Genomic DNA, 9,765 nt, shown 5'->3' on the forward strand with positions numbered 1-9,765 from the left:
AGGGAAAAGTGGGGAGCTGATGAATTATCTGTGTTTGACACTTTATTCAAAGGAACTTTTCAAATTCTGCTGAAGGAATAGGTTCATAGAAAACTAAGCCATTAGAAAAGTTAAGTTCAGGAAAAACTGAGTGGTAATATTTTAGGTATTTTGTAGTTTCTTTTACCTCCTTATTTTAAAGATTAGTGAGGCTGGGCCTAAGTGAGTGACAAGCTCATCTCCCTTGTTGAAGAGCCCAGATCTAGAACCCACCACAGTGCAGTTCATCAATAACAAAACTGAATGAAAGTTTCTTTCAAGAAATTGCAACTGTGGTAGTTAAGTTTATGTGTCGACTTGGCTGGGCCAGGTTGAGTGGCTGGGCAGCTGGATGATGGGACTGGTAATCAACTCCATGGTGGACTCTACTGTGAGCAGCTTAGTAGCTGCCTTAGGGGTGTGGTCTACTTCCTGTATATAAGGAGAAGCCTTGGGGAATGGTCTCTAACTCATGGCATACTTGGACCCTGCATGTAGTCATGTCATTTTTCAGCAGTCTGCCATGCTCTGCTGACCTTTGGACTTTCAATGGACTTGAATTAATGGCTTGCCGTGTGGTTTGGTAACATTGGAACTGTGCCTTTTTACTTGTCAACCTTTGGCTGTCAGTCTCAGCAGCCAGCAACTGTCAGAGTGAAGAAAAGCCTCTAGCTTCACTGGGCCAGGAGCAAGAGGCAGAGCTGAAGCCCAAGGTTGAGGGGCTTTTACACAGCCCCTAGAACCTGGCACTTGGAACTCAGAGTTAAAGCCTCCAAACTGTAAGAAAATAAACTCCTGTTTGTTCAAGCCATCCCATTTGTGGTAATTCTGTTAGAGCGGCACTAGGTAACCAAAACAGCAACCAAGTGAGAAGAAACAATAAAAAATACAGACCAGATCCACACAAAGACTTGTATGTGACTGTTCTTAGCAAGCATTATTCATAATAGCCAAAAAGTGGAAACAATCCAAGTGTCCATTGACTGGTAAACAACTAAACAAAATGTGGTGTGTCTGTACAATGATTCAGTAATTAAAAGGAACAAACTCCTGATACATGCTACAACATGGACCTAAGAAACATACTAAATGAAATAAACCAGACGCAAAACACTGTGTATTATATAACCAAAACCAAACTCACTGCTGTCGAGTCGATTCTGTACAGACTGAAGCACATTAGTGGTTGCCTGGAGCTGGGAATTAAAAAAAAAAACCACTGTCATTGAGTTGATTCTGACTCATAGCGATCCTCATTGGGTTTCTGATGTTGTAAATCTTCATGGAAGTAGATTGCCCCATCTTCCTTCCACAGAGCAGCTGGTGGGTTTGAACTGCTGACCTGGTTAGCCAAATGCCTTATCCGCTATGCTACCAGGACTCCTTGGAGCTGGAGATAGGAGCAGGAATTAACTGTAAAGAGGCATGAGGAAGCTATGTGGGTGATTGAAATGTTCTACTTGTCTTTGTGGTGAACAACTCTAAATTTACTAAAAATCATTGAAATTGAAATTTACATTGGGTGAATTTTATAATGTGTAAATTATACCTCAATAAATGTGTTTAAAAAATAAAAAAGTATAGAAAAGGATGAGATAACATAAAACAATTTTCTTATCCAATGAATATGCACTTCCTTGATAGGAATTTGGATAAGAGGTGAGTTAGAGTAATAGATGTTAAAAATAACTGTCAATTTTTATTTAAAAAATAATATGTTCCAGAAAAATGAAAATTGAACATGGGAAATATAACTCAATAGAAATCACTTGTAATCCTATACCCTAAAGTAACCATAAACATTTTGATTATGTCCTTTCAGACATACACATTTTTCTTCCAAAATGGAATCATATTGCATATTTGCTTTACAACCTTTTTTCACTTTTTAATACAATATTCCAAGTCTGTAAATTCTTTCACAAACAGTGGTTAAAGCATTTGGCTGCTAACCAAAAGGTCAGCGATTTGAATCCACCAGCTTCTCTGGAGGAGAAAGACAAGACAGTCTGCTCCCATAAAGATTTATAGCCTTGGAAACCCTATGGGACATTCCTAAAGGGTCACTATGAGTTGGAATAGACTCAATGGCAATGGGTTGATACAGCCCTTGGGTTTTCAAGGCTGTATCTCTATGGAAGTACATTGCCCAGTCTTTCTTTTGATCTGGTTTGGTAAATATTTTTGTAAGAAATTATATGAACCGTGAAGTATTTTGTCTTTTCCATAACTGCCTCGGGCATTTGACTGCTAACTAGAAGGCTGGCAATTCAAACCCACCAGCCACTCCTTAGAAGGAAGGTTGGGCAATCTACTTCCATAGTGATACCACCTCGGAAACCCAAGGAGGGGTGGCTATGAGTTGGATCTGACTCGATGGCAGTGCGTTGCATTGTTGTGTTATTGTTGGCCTTCAGGTGGTTTCTACTATTCAGGTGATAAAGTAGCATTATGATAAATATTGTTGTATACATACCTTTGTGTACATTCATAGATTTGTAGTATCAAAGGAAGGGAAACGTTTTTGACGTATAATGGAATACAGATATTTACATTCTCAAAGTAAAAAAATAAATTCATGTCTGTGAAGGTTAAGATTATGTGTCAACTTGGGTAAGCCATGAAGCTCAGTGGTTTGGCAGATACTAATCATCCATTTTGTGATCTGATGTGAGCCGCCAATCAGTTGAAAAGGGAAGTTTCCTGCATCTGATAAATATGGATGTTCTGGCAAAGCTCCTACTCTTTCAATCCTGCATTTGACTCTTCATCCTTTGACCTCCATTTGTTGGGATGTGAGCCAGCAGCCTGCCTATGTTGGGTTTTTCAACCCCTGCAACCGTGTGAGTCAGGAGAAGCCTCCAGCCTGATGCCTGACTCATGGATTTGGGACTTGTCAGCCTCCACAACTTTATGAGACATTTCCTTGAAATGAGTCTTTCTGTATATATTTATATATATGTAAATGTTTCACTGGTTTTGCTCCTCTAGAGCAGTGTGCAAGGGCCACCTGATTTTTTCAGAACTGTACGTCAACATGTTGATGTTATCACAGCATGATCCTTTTTTGAAAGGAACCTTTGAAAGGGCAGTCTCTAAAGGGTGGTCTTTTAGGTAGTAGATCATAGGAATTTGGGGCTCATGGTTCTAGGACTTGTAGGGTGGGCCTAGATTCTCAACGTTATTCACTCCCTGCTCATCCTACTCTGTCTTTACAGATATCTGGCCTTTCTGTCCTGGGTGCTGCAAACTGAAAGGTTGGTGGTGTGGATCCACTTAGTGGTACTGTGGAAAAAAGTCCTGGCATTCTATTCCATAAAATTATAGTCATGTAAAACACTATGGAGTGCACCTGTGCTCTGACACATGTGGGATCGTCATGAGTTGGAATCAACTTGATGGCAGTGGGGCCTTTTCTGATGAAGAGCAGGAGATGACCAAGTCTCGGGTAAGTGAGCTCTCTGTACCACATTTTGTTTTCCAGTGGAGTTGAAGCAGTTTAAAGAATTAAATGGAAAAATGTAAATAAGAAAAAGAAAACAGAAGATCTAGACAAAGGCATTTGGAACTTAGTCATACAAGTTAGAGAATTTTTCATTGTTGATTAAAGTTGAGCTGTATGCCATCTGCAGTTCTGTCCTTTATATTATACATTAGATAGGGTAATTTTAAATATTTTTTTGGCATTTAAGTCTGATGTTATTCTCTGGATAGATCTTGATGTGTATGAGGTTGTAGGCATTGTCCTACAACATTGACCAACTTCCATATCAAATTCATAAAAAGTTTCTCCACATCTGTTTCTTAGAGCATTTCTCAAAATAAGTTTTTAAAAAAACCAAACCCACTGCCATAGAGTTGATTCCGACTCATAGTGACCCCCATTGGGTTTCCGAGGCAGTAAATTTTTATGCCCAGTCTTCCTTCTGTGGAGTGGCTGGTGAGTTTGAACCAGCAGCCTTCTGGTTAGCAGTCAGATGCCTTAGGCACTGTGCCACCAGAGCTCCTTAAAGAATATAGGACATAGTAAGTACTATGGCAGAATTCAATAATTCAGATCTTCTGGGCACTAAAATCATGAGATCCAAGTTCACAGCTTTTGCGAATCTGCCTTATCTAAAACTAAAATCTATAAATTTTAGAACAACATTTCATAACTTTGGAGGGGTTTGTGAAATTGGTTCAGGGGATTCATGTTATTAAATGTAGTAATAAAAAAACCAAACTCACTGCCATCAAGTTGGATCCGACTCATAGTGACCTCTCCTTGGGTTTCCAGGGCAGTGTCTCTATGGAAGTAGATTGCCCAGTCTTTCTTTCGAGGTGTGGCTGGTGGATTTGAACCACCAACCTTCTGGTTAGCAGTCAAATGCTTTAGGCACTATTCTACCAGAGTTCGTAAAGTAGCATTAACTTTAATGTCTAATTTTTAAAACACTAAATAAAATAATCCAGTATTTTCCCTTTAAAGTGCAGTGTGCTAAGAGCCTTCAAGGCATATCAAGTGGTTGTGGCTGGTGGATTGTGGAGGTCAGGTCAATGTCCTCATGTCTCAGTTGGTTTATCACTCAGCTGAACTCTGCTAGCCAGCATCATGGTGGTTTTAAGTGTCATGCACTGCTAAATGTTCTTATTTGAAGGTACATGTTGTTTAATTTTTATATACAGTGTTTCATCGGTTAAATCCATTATTTAGCATATAGCTTTGGTACCAAAAAAAAAAAAAAAACAAACAGCTATCAAGTTGATTCTGATGCATAGCAACCCCCATTGGGTTTCCGAGGTGGTAAATCTTTACGGAAGTAGATGGCCCAGTCTTCCTTCCGCAGAATGGCTGTTGGTTTTGAACTGCCAATCTCTGGTTAGCAATCAAATGCCTTAGGCACTACTCCACTTCAGTATGGTAGTCAAAAAAGTGAAGAGCACACTTTTCTTAGGAGATGTCCAAAATTATTCTCTGGGGTATGGGGTGAATATAAAGAACCTATGCTTACATATCTTTTTAATGAAAATAATATTTCAGTATTGGAGTACATAATTTTTTTAAAGGTACATATTATTTATTTACTAATTTTCATTGTGATTTGGGTGAAAGTTTACAGAGCAAATTCACTTTCCATACAGCAGCTCACATATACTTTGTCTCATGACATTGACTGCAGTTTTCTACAATGCAACAGCGCCCCTCCCACTTCCTCCTGATAGTCACCTCTTCCCTGTGTCCATCCCTCCGTGCACTCCTGCCCCCTGAGCTGTCTCCTGTACACAGCCCTTCTGTTCTCCCATGATTGTTCTCTCCAAGGAGTGTCTACCTAATGTAAATGTTCACCTCATATGCCTGTCTTTTGTTTGGCTGGAAGCCAAAAAGGTACATATAGATATTTTTTTTAAAATTGTGATTTGGGTGAAAGTTTACAGAGCAAGTTCACTTTCCATACAGAAGTTCACACACACTTTGTCTCATGACATTGACTACAATTTACCCCAATGCAACAGCTCCCCTCCTACTTCCTCCCAATAGTTACCTCTTCTCTGTGTCCATCCCTCCATGCACTCCTGCCCCCTGAGCTGTTTCCCTTCTTTCTCCCATGGTTGTTCTCTCCAAGGAGTGTATCTACCTCAGGTAACTGTTCAACTCATATGTCTGGTTTTTGTTTGTCTGGAAGCCGCAGGTGTGGGTTCAATTCCAGACCTGAAAGGCAGCTGGGGGCCATAGTCTTAGTGGTTCTACCAGGCTCTATCAGACCAGCAAACCTGGTCCCCCAAAAAGGTACATATTATTGGTAGTGCATTTTTTTTTTTAACTGACACTTGTCTCTGATTTAAAAAGTTTAGGGACTACTGGGTTTGGTACTATTGGTACCAATATACCTCCTAATTTCCAGAGATCACTTTCTTCTACCTCATCTCAGCTACCAACTCTTATAGTCATAGTCTAGATTTTTAATTACACCCTCTCCTCACTTATCTACTATCCTGTAATTCAGTATTTCACATTTACGACAATAAAAAATCTATTATTCGACTATATTTCGCATTAATGGCATATATCTGGCAGTAACAAATGCCATAGTGTAAGGCAAGAGTAATTCTGGCTGTGATAGTAAGGTCATGTGTCAACTGGCTGGGCCATGATTGTCACTGGTTTGGCAGTTATGTAATGATATAATTTGGCAGTTAATACAATCATGTATTCATCCTCCCCTTTGCCCAAACCTGATCTTTCTTGTCTTCTGCACTTTAGTGGATATCAGTTGCTTATACCAAAAACCATGGAATCTTACTTGTTTCCTCTCTTTTCCTCACACACTGTCTTTCAGATGTATCTTGGCTGGATTGGATTAAATATATTACTGTAGAATGATAAAGTGGGTTTCAGACAGTAATTTCCATAGCTCTTTATTACTGAATTTTGAAAGTATCCAGTTCCATACAAGCAAAGAAGTCTTCAGCTCCTTTTACCTTGTACACATACTAGTATAGAATGTTGAACTGAACACTCATCTTGTAGCAGTGGTTACCTGAATGACTTATCATTTGTAAACTGTTTCTTCATTGCAAAGGAAATTGGGAAGTGGTTTATATAATAAAGGAGATAAAAACTTACTGCATTGCTAAATTTACTTGTGTGGCCCCATCTACTAGTCTGTAAACTTTCTAAATTTTATTCATGTTTTTATTCCCAGCACCAAATAATACAGTACATAGATACTCAATAAATGCTTGTTAGTAAAAAGATTCAACGAATAATCATCAATGGCAAAGTTTTTCTAACATGACTTTGGCTTCTTCTGCATAATAGAACTTAAAATTGGTCTCATAATAAATAATCTTCTGTAATTTATTATGATAAACTCTGAATGATGAAAACAGAAACAGATTTCCATACTTCTTTTATACATCACCCACTGCTTTGCACAGTGGATTGAACAGGAATGTCCTGTTGCAGGGATTCGTGTCTTTCAGAGATGTGACTGTGGACTTCACCCAGGAGGAGTGGCAGCAACTGGACTCTGCTCAAAAAATCCTGTACAGGGACGTGATGCTGGAGAACTATAGCAACCTTGTCTCAGTGGGTAAGGACAGCTTCTCTTAGAGGGTACCTGTGTGACTTATCTATCCTGCAGAACAGTTACCCCAAGATTTAGTGGCTTAAAATAAACATTTCTTACTAACAATTTCTGTGGATCAGTAATTTGGGGGTGGTTTAGATAGATGGTTCTGGTGCATAGTCTTCTCTGTGGTACAGTCAGAGGCTGCAGTTTTTTTGAAATCTTGACTGGGGTTGGAGAATCCATTTTCAAGATAGCTTACTCATATGGCTGTGGACAAGAGGCTTCAGTTCCTTGCTCTTTATTTGCAGGAGACCTCAGATCCTCACCACATAGGCCTCTCATGACATGGCAGCTACCTGCCTCCTAAATGAGTAATCCGAGAGTGAGAGCAAGGAGGAAGTCTTTGCTTTTTTGACTAAATTTCCAAAGTCACACATCATTATTCTTTATTATATTCATTAGAAATGAGTTACTAAGTCTACAGCCATACCACCCTGAACATACCCGATCTTGTCTGATCTCGGAAGCTAAGCAGGGCCGGGCCTGGTTAGTACTTGGATGGGAGAAATGAGTTACTAAGTGCAGCCCACACTTGAAGGGAGGAGAATTAAGCTCCATCTAATGAAGGGAGGATTGTCAAAATTTATGGACATATTTTAAACATACCACAGCACCCAGTTGACTGCCTTTCTTATTTACTAAAAGCTGTTGGGTCTCTGAATGCTTAATGAGCCTGATTTCAAGCTAATAGAGTAAAAAAAATATTAATTTTGAGTACCAAAAACTGTGCTTCCATCTCTCCAGTGAACTTGGATGAAAAGGCAGTGGGTAGTATGTGCTTCTCATTCTCTGAAGGTTAAGATTTGGGCTTGGCCCAAATCCTTTTTTGTTTTTGTAAATTAACGAAGGTATAAAATATATAATAAAGTGTTCAAATCTTAAATACACAGCTTGATTAATTTTTAAATATGTATACATCTGTATAACTACTACCCAGAGCGAGATACAGAATATATATCCCTGGAAGGCTCCTTCCAGCCCCTTGCCAGTTTCCTCCTCACAGGTAATAGCCATTCTAGCTTCTATCACTGTGGACAGGGAGCTTTGGTAGCATAGTGGCTAAGATACTTGCCTGCTAACCAGATGGTTGGCGGTTCAAACCCACCAGCCACTCCTCGGAAGGAAGGTTGGGCAATCCTACTTCTGTAGTGATACTGCCTCGGAAACCGAAGGAGGGGTCGCTATGAGTCAGGTTTGACTCGGCACATAACAACAACAACAACAAATCACTGTGGACTAGTTTTGTCTGTTCTTAATTTCGTGTAAGTGGAATCACATAGTAAGAAGGTTTTTGTTGTCTGGCATCTTTAACATAGTATCTGTGAAATTCATCCATATTGTTGCGTGTAACAGTAGCTGTTCCTTATTGCTGCAGCATATTCCATTTAATGAGTATATAATAATTTATTTATCCATCCTACTTTTGATAGTCTTTTGGGTTGTTTCAGATTGGGCTATCATAAACAAAGCATTTATGAATATTCTTGTACATGCCTTCGTTTGGAAGTAAGTAAGCATTCATTTCTATTGAGTATATGCCTAGGAGTGGCATTGCTAGGTCATAGGGCATATGTACAGTTAGCTTTTGTAGATATTACCAGTTTTCTGAAGAAGTTGTACCAGGTTATACTTCTAGCAGCAATGTATGAAAGTCCCATCAAGGCTTGGTAATGTCATTCTTTTTAATTAGCCATTCTGGTAGATGTGTAATGTGCCTGAGTTTTGGATTGATTGTCCACCGATGCTCAATTCCTATATTATTTTCCATAAACAGGGTATCAATTTCTGAAGGCAGATGTAATCTTCTTGTTGAAGCAAGGAGAATCATTGATGGAGGAGGAAATCTCAAGCTGGGTCTGGTCAGGTAAGTGAGAACTTGGCAGATGGGAGGCAGGGAAGTATTAAATCCTATTGAACGGTGAGACGTTTATCTTTGAACTATTTTCAGGAAGTCATTCTTTAGCCCATAAGACATTTAAAAGTGATAGACGACAGTTGATGTGGGATTCTTAATTGTGTCAATGGCACTGCTACATGGCAAACACTCTTTCCTTGACTTTTAGAGAGGTTGACCCTCTTACCAAAACTCTGGGTCTTACCTGTGTATACTTCATTTAGGACATTTCTTAGTTGGCTAGCCCTCTTTTGCTAACATCCTTAGCACACCATTCTCTCAAAATGAACTTAGACCCCTTCTCTTATGCATTCAGGATTCTGAGATACACTCTTTCAAAGTAACATATTGAGTGATGTTATAACCTTTGTAATTATCTTCTGTTTTTCTTATCTTCCTTTCAGTATGGATTGTCTGGGAGTATGGATTGTCTGGGAGTTATAATCTACATCCAGAGTCTCATTTATCATTCCCTCTTAATCTCTGCAAACAGATTCCATATACCCTTTATAATGCCTTAAAGTATTGCTCCTTTGAAATGATCACTATTTATCTTCTAACAGATTTTCTACTGCATTAGCTAATGTTGGCCATTCTTTCTCAAATTCTTTCCCACTTTAGTTTGGGAAATATACTAGCCTAGTTTTACCACTTCAGTTTCTCTCCACTTTTAATTTCATTTTTTGTCAACAGTTTTTTTTTTTTTTTTTTTTTAATTTTATTTTGATTTGAGTGAAG

This window comes from Orycteropus afer, unplaced genomic scaffold, assembly GCF_000298275.1.
Source record: "Orycteropus afer afer isolate SDZICR_OR568_19922 unplaced genomic scaffold, OryAfe1.0 scaffold00037, whole genome shotgun sequence".
NCBI lineage: Eukaryota > Metazoa > Chordata > Mammalia > Tubulidentata > Orycteropodidae > Orycteropus > Orycteropus afer.